Source organism: Capra hircus, chromosome 18, assembly GCF_001704415.2.
Source record: "Capra hircus breed San Clemente chromosome 18, ASM170441v1, whole genome shotgun sequence".
Classification (NCBI taxonomy): Eukaryota; Metazoa; Chordata; class Mammalia; order Artiodactyla; family Bovidae; genus Capra; species Capra hircus.
Window position 1 is genome coordinate 25,457,060 of NC_030825.1, and position 9,502 is coordinate 25,466,561.

Genomic DNA, 9,502 nt, shown 5'->3' on the forward strand with positions numbered 1-9,502 from the left:
AGGGGGTCTTCCCCACCCAGGGATTGAGCCCGCGTCTCTTATACCTCCTGCATCGGCAGGTGGGTTCTTTACCACTAATACTGCTTGAGAAGTCCTAGCTAGACACCTGCTGTCCTGCACCCAGCAGTTTCTGCCGGAAGTGCTGGGACTCAGGGACTGGGGGAGGAGAGGGTGGGCCTTGGTGCTGATGGTCGATGAAGATGCTGCGGTCACTGCACACCTCTCTCAGGTCACCACGCTTCCCCACACAGGGCCCCTCTGGACATGGGCGTCTCCCCAGGGGCAGCCTGAAGCTACCTACAGGTTTTTATTATGTTGGTTTATAGACTGACCTCTCTCCGGACCACAGGCTTCTCACGAACAGATGCCGTGCTTACTCATCTCGGCCTCCGTGTGGCCAGGCACACTGAGCGCTGCCCATGCAGTGGGTGTTTGATGAATATCTATGAGCTGATGGTGAGTAAATGACTCAATTCATAGAGTTACATGTGGGCTGCCTTTTCTGGCTCTTGTTGAATAGACTTAAAGGGCCTCGTCGCTCACTGAGAGTGGGCCAGAGCTTGTGATCTGGAGTCATGCTCCCTGGGCCCTGATCCTGGTTCTCTTCCTTTGCTGTATAATTTTTAAAAACTAATTTGTGTTTACTTATTTAATTTTTTGGCTGGGCTGGGTCTTGGTTGCTTTGTGCAGGCTTTTGCTAGTTGCGGTGAGTGAGGGCTACCCTTTGTTGCGATGTGCCAGCCGCTCATTGTGGTAGCTTCTCTTTTAGTGGAGCACAGGCTCAGTAGTTGTGGTACACAGGTTTTGTATGCTCCTCGGCATGTGGGATTTTCCCAGATCAGGGATCGAACCGGTATCCCCCTGCATTGGCCGGCAAATTCTTATCCGCTGTGCCACCAGGGAATTCCCGCTGCCTGATTTGGGGCAAGTTGCTTAACCTCTATGAGCTCCAGTTCCCTCATCGGCAAAAGTGTAGCTCATGAAAATCATAACCCCAGGGCACTCTCACTGCGAGACTGAGATGAGCAAATGTATATTCAGCCCTTAATTCAGAATCTGACACAAGTATTATCATTATTTCACTATTACTATTATTCTTATCTGTGTCTATTACAACTGGTTCAGCCGCTCACCCATTCATTTCAGGCTCTGTGGGGTGCATTCATCAGCAGTAAATATTGTGGAGAGTTTTAGTCTCTGCGTTCCCAACTTTTAAGCTCAGCCTAATTCCTTTTGGATCTCAGGGCATGGGGACCATGGGGCATTATCTTTTTTTTCTGACTTCCGTGGCAGCAGTTTGTATCTGTTTGGAGTCCGAGTTGACCTTCCACCTATGAGGCTGTCTTATTGAGTATTTCTGGCTTCCCCTATAGGACTAAACATAAGATGTGGGTGGACAAAAGCAGGCAGGGACCCCAGAGGCCACCAGCTTGAATTGACATGGTCAGCGCTGGGAGAACCCTGAGAAGTCATGGGCCAGCTTCTTACCCCACTGGGAAAACAGAGGCCCGGAGTGACAGGGTCAACCTTGGTCACCTAGCTTAGGCTGGTGGCGGGGGGGATTTGAACATGGCTCCCTGACTCACTACCAGCACCCACTCCCGAGGTCTGAGGCACGCATGACAGAACTGTTGAGCAGTTTGGTACCTTGTGGTTTTCTATACTCTTTATTAATTAATTTTATTATAGAAGTTCAAGCACACTAAAAAGTACAAAGAATAGTACTACAAACATCCCTGTTCTACCACCCAGAATTAACAGATGTCAACATTGTCATATTTGCTTCAGCTCTTTTATTTGTAAGACATAAAAAATTAACAGGATTGTGGCTTCAAATACCACCTCTTGCTGGTAACTCCCCACTCACATTCCCAGCCCGGGCCTCTCTTTTGAACTGCAGGCTTGTATTTCCGGCTGCTACTTGACATCTCCACGTAGCCATCAAATAGCTTCTCTAACTCCCCAGGGAGCTCTTGCTGCCTGCCTCACCTCCAACCAGAGCAGCGTCTTATCTGCCTCCATCACCTCCTATGAAGACTGAGCACTCATTTCTTGACTGGCTTTCTCGCATCTGACTTGGGCCCTTTCTACCACATTTTCTTTATTATGAGAATGCTGCTCGGGAATTCCCTGGTTGTCCAGTAGTTAGGACTCTGCACTTTCCCTGTTCAAGGCCTGGGTTTGATACCTAGTCGGGGAACTAAGATCCCACAAGTCACATGGTAGAGCCAAAATAAATAAAAATAAAATATTTCTTTTAAAAAAAAGTGCTGCTATGGGACTTCCCTGGTGGTCCAGTGGTTAATAATCTGCACTCCCACTGCAGGGGGCACAGATTCAACCTCTGGTTAGGGAACCAAGATTCTACATGCTGCACAGTATGGGCTAAAAAGTTGAAAAAATAAAGATGCTGCAAGGAACATCTCCACTCATATCATGTACATGAGTGTATAAGCCTCACTCATCCCTGGAAGGAGGATGGCTAAGTTATAAGGGGCAACTGCTCTCCAAAGATGTTAATTTGCACTCTCTCTAACAATTTCTGAGATTCACCATCTCCCTACCTCCTCCTTTAGTACTTCCTATATTCAGACTTTGAAATGTTTGCCTATCTGATAAGTGTGATGTGCAATGATACTTCCCTGAGGTACAATTTGCATGTCTCTGCCTCCCAACTTTACCGTTCATTAACATCCAGAAAGTAAGCCCTGGTCTAGTGGTCCTCACACTGACTTCACGTCTCATTAGTCTGTTACACTCTAGCAAGAGAGAGCATAGTGGGCTCCTGACCTTCACCCATGGTTTCCACTCTGGCTCCTCCATCTGCTTGCCATACAACCTCAGGCAAGTTCCCTTATCTCTGGGAACCTCCACTATGAAATGGAGATAACTGGGTCTACTCATGGAACTGTGGTGAGGATTACAAGAAAATGAAGCATTTAACACACCACGTGCTTGAAGAGTGGTAGGTATTGTTAAGATTTCATGCTTATGAGACTTCCCTGGTGGGCCAGTGGCTGAGGGTCCATGCTCCCAATACAGAGGGCCTAGGTGTGATTCCTGGTCAGGGAGCTAGATCCCACATGCTACAGCTAAGACCCAGGGCAGTCAGATTAAAAAAAAAAAAAAAAATTTTTTTTAAGAAATAGTTGTTTAAAAAAGATTTCATGTTTACAGTGGAATGACCTATTGATAGGCAGCTTAAACCAGAGTCAGATGTGCCTGGAGTTCAGCCTCGGTGCTTTGGTAAGGCCTGTCACCTTTCCAAACATGAGGCTGGCGTCTTTAGGAGCGAGATAGAGCAGGACAGGAGATTCTAGGGTAGACAGATCAAAGGAGAAGTAGGGAGCCATGGAGAATATAAGGGGCCAGCATCTTTGCTACAGAAGATGAAGAAGCATGGCGCAGAGGCGTGAACCCCCACACTGAGCCCCACACCCTGGCAGGTTGGGCTTTGGGGTGGGAGGCTGGTTGGGCAGCCCCTACCCCCATGTGCTGATTACCCCTCCCCTGCTGGGGTCACGAGATGCCTTCCTCTGTGTGATCCAAGCTCTGAAGACTGTCCTGAGGGCATTTTTAAAGATCTTAGCAGCAGAAGAGGTTCTGTAGATTTTGACAAACTCGAAGGTTCTTCCCATTTCCTTTATGTTTTTTCCAAAGATTTGTTCGATCACCTAAGGTAACAATGTGTGTTACATGTGAGAGAAAGGGAGAGAGACAGGCAGAGGCCCGGAGCAAGCTGTACAGACAAGGGTGGCTGGGGCTGTCTTCTCTCAGGATAATTCTGAGAAATGCTCTTCCCACAGCCAACACACACACACCAGGAGAGTTCTGAAAAGTGCTGTCCCCACAACCAACACACACACACACACTCACACTGTCACACACTCACACACTCTTCTGCTTTTCTGGCCCCTATTTGCACTCATGGAACCCCAGTACAGAACCCCACAGCCCATGGGGAAACCAGCCTGGGAGGAGGTGGGTCCCAGCACCGTGGACTGTAAAAAAGCAGGCCACCGCTAATTAGGAGCTAGCTTGCTGGGTGCCCAACCACCTGCGCCCTGGGCAGGCGTCACAGACTCTGCAGGGCTGGCGGCTGCTGGCTAATTACATAGGACTCCAGCCCCACAGCTGTAATTCAGTACCCACTGGGCAAGTGAAACCATCTGCTTTTGCACACGGCCCCAAGGGAGGATGAGTAAAGCCAAAGCCGCCAAGTGCTCACGCTCACGGCCCCCAGCAGCGCGGTGGCTGGTCCAGGTTGGCTGGCCTTTGGAGAGGGCGCAGGAGGCTCTCCTCTGTCCATCCTCCCTTATCTTATCCTCTCCATCCCTCTTCCTCCCTTCCTTCCCTCAATCAGTTATTCAGCAAACATATTCAGGGCCTACTATGTGCTCAGCTTTGGGTTCTCCCTCTGGATGGAGTCACTGAGCCAGACGCAGGGCCTGGTCCTCACGAACTTGCTTTCCAAGAGGGGCAGCAAGCGTGTTGGTAGCTGCCAGAGAGGGAGAAGGCAGGCAGGGTTTCTGTGAGGACGTGGCACGGGAATGACCCCGGGAGTGAGTACTTCCCTAAACGTTGTCCCCGAGGTGCCTCCCTTGCCTCATCCTGGTCTCAGCCCTTCATTTCTCCCCATCTAGGTGACCTCTGGGTCCCTCATGGAACGCTGGAGCTGGATTCGAGGTGTTTGCCTGGGAGGCCCAGAACCCTAGGGCTTCATGGAGGTGTCTGGCTGGGGCTGCTGCAGGTGGGATTCTAGGTCCCTTTCCTGTCTACCCTCCCCACCCCGGTTTAAACAGGGCAGCTCTTCTTTTTAAAATTCATTTTATCTTGTACATCCCACCCACCTCCCCATGCCATTGCTCTTATAATGATTTTATCTGGGGACTGGGGGAGGCAGTTGTTATAGCTAGAACCAGTTGGATCACTGGTGACATGAGCCGTGCCTTCCAGGTTAATGGCCTTGCCCCAGGGAACAGTGGGACCTTCCAAATATGCCCCTGGAATCCCAATTAGATCTCAGGCCCAATGTGCTTTCTTGTTTTCTTCTGTTTCAAAACATTTCTTTATTCTTTAAAATAACAATAATAAATCCACTACATGTGAATCTAAATAGCACTTCAGAATTTTTATATTAGAGTATAGTTGATTAACAATGTTGTGTAGGTTGCAAGTGTAGAGCAAACTGATTCAGTTTTACATATATCCACGCTGTATCAGATTCTTTTCTCATACAGTTTATTACAGAATATCGAGTAGAGTTCTCTGTGCTTAATAGTAGGTCCTTATTGATTATCTATTTTATGTGTAGTAGTGCTTCAGTCATGTCCAACTCTGTGCGACCCTATAGCTTGTAGCCGGCCAGGGCTCCTCTGTCCATGGGGATTCTCCAAGGCAAGAACACTGGAGTGGGTTGCCATGCCCTCCTCCAGGGGTCCAGGGGATCTTCTTGACCCAGGGATCGAACTTGCGTCTCTTACATCTCCTGCATTGGCAGATGGGTTCTCTACTGCTGAGCCACCAGAAAAATCTATATATATAGCAGTCTGTATGTGTTAATCCCAAGATCCTAATTTATCCCTCCCCCCCAACCCAATATTTCCCCTTTGGTAAGCATAAGTTTGTTTTCAAAGTCTGGGAGTCTGTTTCTGTTTAAAAATAAGTTGATTAATATCATCATTTTTTTAGATTCCACATATAGATCATATATTTATTTTTTCTCTGACTTATTTCACATAGTGTGATAATCTCGAGGTCCATCCATATTACTGCAAATGGCATTATTTCATTCTGTATAACTGCGTAATATTCAATCATGATGTATACCACATCTTTATTCCTCTACTGATGGACATTTAGACTGCTACCACGTCTTGGCTATTATAAAGAGTGCTGTCGTGAGCACTGGGCTGTGTATGTCTTCTTGAATTGTGGTTTTCTCTGGATACGTGTCCAGGAGTGGGATCCCTGGATCATACAGTAGTTTTGTTTTCACTTTTTCAAGGAACCTCCATACTGTTCTCCATAGTGTTGTTTTCTCTTTTTAAAGGTATTCTTAAAATTCGAAATGATTTCAAAAACAGATAACAGAAAATTAAACACAGAACCTTCCAATGTTATCAGATATTAACAAGTTCTGTTCACTTTAATTTTCAAAGGAACAAAATAATCAGAGTAGAAACTGCCTGTGTAAACTTTCCATATCTCATTCTTACTCCCCCACCAAACCCAGGAGCCAATCTCATGAAGTGTTTATCATGCCCATGCATGTTTTCCTGCTTTTACTGCATAGGTACACATCTATAAAAATTACATACTCTTGTTTTACAGGTTTATAAACCTTCTATAAAATGACATCATTCTCAATGTAGCTTTTTACAATTTTTTTTTTTTTACTTTTTTGGCTCAGCGTTTTGAGATTTATGGTTTTAGCTGCTTTATATTATTCTACTACATGACTACTTCACAATTTGTCCAGCTGATGGGTTTTGTACTTTCCTGTCTACTTTGTCATTGTTGTAAACACCGCTGCAGTAAATATCCATGCGTACGTGTTTCTGTTCGTGAAATGTGCCAGGGTTTCTCTAGGGGGTGTACCTAGGAGGGGACTTACAGGATTGAAGGGGACAGCCTTGTTCTGCTTTACTAGGTCTTTCCAAATTGCTCACCGCAGGGGTTTACAATCCCATGACCAGTGTACTCAGGTGTCCAGTTCTCCATGGCTTTGTTAATACTCGGTGCTGCCAGACTTAATTTTTGCCAGTCTGACAGATGTGAAATGGCATTTCCTTGGCTGCTGGTTTGCAGTTCCCTAATGAGGCTGAGCATACTATCATAAGACTCGTGGCCCCTCAGGTCTCCTCTACGTGGTCCGCTCTTCTTCCTCAAACGCTGCATTCCACAATCACTCGGTAAGGAGTGCTGAGCCATCTGCTTCGGGATCAGTCTACATATCATTTTCCCAAACATGTGGCAGGTCTGTGTCTTTCCACATTTCTGATTTTTTAATGATTCCCCATTCAGGAGGCTCATGGTGACCTTGGTTGATGAGGAAGATGAACATCCTGATGTACCCCCAGGAAGGATAGACTCAAGTTGGGGAGGAGGGGGCGGGGTGGCTGACGCAGCTGCATCTGCAGCCTTCGAGTCTTCTGCAGGCCCACTGGGGACCCCTCGACAAAGCTCATATCGGGCTCCTGCACTTTATCCTCTTACTTTAGAAACCCTTCATTCCGGCTGAAATTGATTCCTAGCAAGGCATTTAGGGTTTGCTCTGTAATGGTCCTCGAGAAAAGGAGGAAGCAGAATTCCTGGAATGAAGGTCATTCTAGAATGCCAGAGCTGTAAGGGCAATTGTGTGGGCCAGACCTTGTCTCAGTCCCAACCCCGTTTACAGATTGGGAGTCTGAGATCCCAAAGGGGAAGTGCCCTAGCCACCATTTCATCCACAGTGCAGATCCGCTGGGCCAGATGATGAATCGAGGAGGGAAATTTCCCAGGGCCTTTGACATCTCTTAGGTGTCTGTGGAGTGAGGCCATTTGCAGAACCTCCTGCTTGGGGTAAGCAACTTCTGAGGGCCCCCCTCAGTGCCTCCTGCCCCACCCAAGGGTGCAGAGAAGATTTATTGTGTCATTGGCAAGGTGAGGCACCAGGGAAGAAGCCGCTGGGGAGCATCACAGGCCAGCATGGTCAGATGGTGAAGTAAACTTCTCTCACTCTCTGTTTCTCCTGCTTTCCTTTCTCTCCATCTCTTCTCCTGATTTCCTTTCTTCTTTCTCTTCCTCCCTTCTCCTCCTCTTCTCTCACTCCCCGTTTGTCCTCTCACATCTCACCCTTTCTCTTGTTTCTTCTGTTTTTCTCTCTTAGTGCAAGAAGCTAGGAAGTCAGGGCGACTGAGTGTCTCTAAACTCACTCACTGGGATTGCTCACTCACAAGGTCACTTCCCAGCCCTGGGCCACAGGCTACCTGAAACAACGAGGGGGTGGTCATTGCTAGATGACCACTAGGGCCTCTCTCAGCTCTGTTCTAGGTGTGCATAAAGAGACAGTTTTTGATTGGCCATGCCATGTGGCATGTGGAATCTTAGTCCCCGACCAGGGATCGAACCTGCGTCCCTTGCATTGGAAGCTCGGAGTGGTAACCACTGGACTGCCAGGGAAGTCCTGAGACAGCTTGTTTAGAAGATCTCTGTTTCTTAGATTTCTAGAGGGGAAGTCCCCTCTGCCAACACCCGCCCCCCGAACCCCACCCAAAGCAGTTTGTATCTACAGCTTTGGGTTCAAAGTCACTTTTTGGAGAAATTTCAACAATTATTAATTGTCTGCAGGCACTTGTAGCTGTGCTTTCCCTCCAAAGATGTGGGAGGGAATTCAGCAGCCCAGGCCTTGCAGCCCCAGCGGCATGTTCTCCCAACAGAAGGCTCGCCAGACCAATATTTTCTGCAGTTTCAAAACCCTCCAGGTCTAGGGACTTCTGTTTGAACAGGCCCTTCAGGGAGAGGAACCAAGGCTCAACCCACAGAGCCCTCCCCCACCTAGCAGGGATTTCACTAACAACTCAGAACCATGGTATACTAGGTATTAACTTTGTTGATTTCTCCAAGATAAATACATAGTTCTCTGAAAATAATCAGATCCTCTCCAATTAATGTCAGGGAGAGGAAACAAAGGCCACAGTTTGAAGGTTGTATAGAGGAGAGCAATTATCCACTGCAGTCATTTCCTGCATGGCAAAGGGGTTGATGATAGAGCCTGTCATCTCCCTCCACACCTGCGGGGCTACTAGTGTCTTGTGAAATTTGGGTCTGGGAAACCCAGCGTGAGAACCAGGAGGGTTGGCCACAACAGCCCAGCTGGGCAGGAACACCTGGGTGTGCTAGAACGCTGGGCCAGATACAGGTCTGAGTGAGCCTCAGATGGACATAGATGTGTGCTGCCACTGCTCTGACTCCATCTCCGTCTTTCTCTGTCTGGTCTTGGGCAAGCCATTTGACCTCAGTTTCCCTGCCAATAAAATGGGGATAATCACCCACTCTTCTAAGGGTGCCTCTTAAGAATAATTGGCCAGTTTCTGCAGGGCACTTTGAAGAAAACTGCTGTGAAGATGTTCCGCTTGCCTGGAATTTTCCATGGTGCCCATATCCAACAGATGGGGATGGCCATTGTTCTGATTTTGGCAGTTGCAGCTGTACCATTTTCCCCAGTTCGGTTGGAAGAGGGGGAGGGGCCGTGATCACAGCCTGGGCCTGCCTGGACTATTAAAGGCACAACTCTGCCTTTGATGTCTGCCTGCAATGCTTGTTAATTTTAATAGGAAGCCAACAGAGACGAGAAGGTTCTGCCTGGCAGAAGAAAAGAGGTCGAGACTGAAGAGGATTAGTGCCAGTTCAGTTTGGATCTTGTTTGACTTTGAAGTCCTTGGCCCCGGTGCTGGAGTGACAGGACAACTCCTAGATGTCAGCAGGGTGGGAGGCAGGGGGCTGGGGAAGTTTAGACCTG